The sequence below is a fragment of the Trachypithecus francoisi genome, unplaced genomic scaffold (assembly GCF_009764315.1).
Source record: "Trachypithecus francoisi isolate TF-2019V2 unplaced genomic scaffold, Tfra_2.0 Lachesis_group19, whole genome shotgun sequence".
NCBI lineage: Eukaryota > Metazoa > Chordata > Mammalia > Primates > Cercopithecidae > Trachypithecus > Trachypithecus francoisi.
In genome coordinates this window covers 16,210,090-16,213,291 of record NW_022681464.1, presented here as the reverse complement: position 1 = coordinate 16,213,291, position 3,202 = coordinate 16,210,090, and the positions used below count along the sequence as shown (strand labels likewise).

Below are 3,202 nucleotides of genomic sequence, written 5' to 3'. Positions count from 1 at the left end.
CAGGATGGCAGGGCCACATTTGTGAGGTGAAATGCTACTTGAGGGACTTTCATAATTAATTCAAAACTGAAAACAAGCCTGAGAGAACCAGTAAAGGTATTATGTAATTATCAGCTAACATCTAAGGAGATGGTTAGAGGTGAATGAAATGAGAGGCAATGCAAGGTAGGAAGTTGTCCTGACCCACGAGGGACAGGATGAAGAGAATGAGTTGGGAAAATTAGAAAGTAACAACCTTAAAAGGTCCCTTTCATATTTTATAAATGGAGTAAAACGTTCTTCAGTGGTTTTGAAAGGGGAAGAGGGTTGAGTTGAGGTCAAAGCCGATATTGCAATGAACGCTCCTGTTTATGCAATGCTCTTACCATTCAAAGAATTCTTAAAACAGTTAGACGAGGTTGGCAGGCCCCCTTTTAAAGGAGATAAATGAGCCCTATCCCTATTCCGAAGCTAATTTATGTCTTCCAGGGTACAGTGGTGGTTTTCTGAGCCTATCCTATTCTGAAGTTTCCTAAGGAAATAACAGACACAGGCATCTGCTTTCAGGGACCATCTGAAAAATCAGCAACACCAGGACCACCAGCCAGATCCCAAACATGAGAATGTGAGAGCCCTCACCAGGTGGGGGGGGTATGTTTTCTTTTATTTTGTTTTACTTGTTGACAGTCAAAGAAAATATATTTTTTAATGTATTATATAGGCATATATACATATACATATATTATGTATATATGTAATGTGTCTGTATCTTATGGACAATATTTAATACATGATTAATTAGAGAAGTCATTTGCTTTTTAAAATGCTTCATTTTCTAAACCAACCTACCACACAGATATCTGTACATTATCCACCCCAACACATTTCTGGTCTAAATCATTAAACATGAAACTGATAAAAATATAACTTTTGCACAAATATGGAATAGATCTATGACATAGAGCTAAGCAAACTAATATACCCATATTCTAGCTAGGTGATCATCAGAGTATGGGTATATTAGTTTGGTTAGCTCTATGTTGTAGATCTATTCCATAGATCCTTCTGTTTTTGAATTGTATATTATCTTTTAAATTGAGGTCTAATTTACATCCAATAAAACACAGTGTACAGTTCAATTAAGTATATAGTTCAATGAATTTTGAGACATGTATACACCCATATAATCAGTCCCCAATGAAGATACATAGTGTATTCATACCCTAGAGCATTCCCTTCCTACCCTTTACCACTATATCCCACTCCATACCATCTCTGAGGCAACTGCTGCTTTGATTTCTGTAATGTCATACAAAGAGAACCATAAAGTATGTTCTGTGTTCTCTTTTATGTCTGGCTTCTTTCACAAAACATAACATTTCTGAAATGCATCCATGTTATGCTATGTATCAGTAGCTTGTTCCTTTTCTTCATTAAAGAGTACATATTGCATCATCATATCACAACTTGGCACTATTCACTGGTTCATGAATATTTGCAATTGGTTTGTTTGATTATGAACAAAACTGCAATAAACATTCTTATATATAAATGTTTTTGTGGGCATGTTTTCATTTCTCTTGTGTAAATACATAAGAGAGGAATCTCTAGGACATATGATAACTATAGGTTTAATTTTATAAGAAACTGTCAAATTATTGTCCAAAGTACTTGCACCATTTTTAAATGAACACGTAATAGTTATTATATATGTTATGGTGTTTGGAGTGGTATTTTGATACAATGTATAATGATCAAATTAGAGTAATTAGCATATCCCCCACCTAAAACATGTATATTTTATTGGTGTTGGGAACACTCAAAATCCTCTCTTCTAACTATTAAAAATATATATACAAAAGAAATTAGCCAGGTGTGGCAGCACGTGCCTGTAGTCCCAGCTACTTGAGAGGTTGAGGCAGGAGAATTGCTTGAACCTAGGAGGCAAAGATTGCAGTGAGCCGAGATTGTGCCACTGCACTTCAGCCTGGGTGACAGAGTGAGACTCCGTCTCTACAGAAACAACAACAACAACAACAACAAATATATATATATATTATATATATATATATATATATATATATAAAATAAATTGTTGCTAGTCACCCTATCATGTTTTAGAAGACTAGAACTTATTTCTCCTGTCTAGCTGAAATTTTGTTTCCATTAACCAACCTCTCCATGTCTTCTGACCCAACCCTTCCTAGCTTTTAATAACCATCTATTCTAGACTCTGGGCCAGGTGCAGTGGCTCATGCCTGTAATCCCAGCACTTCAGGAGACCGAGGCAGGTAGATCACAAGGTCAGGAGTTTGAGGCCAGCCTGGCCAGCATGGTGAAACCCGGTATCTACTAAAAATGCAAAAATTAGCCAGATGTGGTGGCGCTTGCCTGTAATCCCAGCTACCCAGGAGGCTGAGGCAGGAGAACTGCTTGAACCCGGGAGGCGGAGGTTGCAGTGAGCCAAGATCGTGCCACTGCACTCCAGCCTGGCAACAGAGTGAGACTCTGTCTCAAAAGATAAATAAATAAATAAATAACCATTATTCTAGACTCTACTATGAAATTAACTTTTTAAGCTTCTGTATGTGAGGGAAAACATGTGATATTTACCTTTCTGTGCCTGAATTATTTTACTTAACATAATATCTCATGCTCATCCATATTGCTGCATGTTGCTGCAAATGACTGAATTTCATTCTTTTGTATAACTAAATAGTATTCCATTGTGTACATATACCACATTTTCTTTATTTATTCATCTGCTGATGAACACTTAGTTTGATTCTATATCTTGGCAAAAACTATGAAACATTTTTCAAATTTTTGTGTTATCCTTGGACAGGGGCCATACTAATCTTTACTGTATTTTTTTTTCCTTTTTTGATACAGGGTCCATGTTGGTCAGGTTGGTCTTGAACTCCTGACCTCGTGATCCACCTGCCTCAGCCTCCCAAAGAGCTTGGATTACAGGTGTGAGCCACTGTGCCCAGCCTTCTGTATTGTTTTATTTTCAGTATATGTGCTGCAGAAGTGAGCACTAACCTTTTTATTCCCTTCATCATATTTTCAAATACTTCCAGGAATTAATATTACAGGCAAGATTAATCAGTGTTAACTACGGATATTAGAATAATGATTCAATTTAAATCTTCCAAATAGTAATTTGTCAAATATTCAGGATATCTTGTAATAGCTAAGTTTACAAAGAAAAGTAAGGCAT

At 36.4% G+C, this 3,202-nt stretch overlaps 1 pseudogene; it reads right to left on the bottom strand.

The window, feature by feature from the left end:
* Positions 1 to 2,779: 2,779 nt before the first annotated feature.
* LOC117064332 lies at positions 2,780 to 2,880 on the bottom strand (annotated as a pseudogene).
* Positions 2,881 to 3,202: the final 322 nt, after the last annotated feature.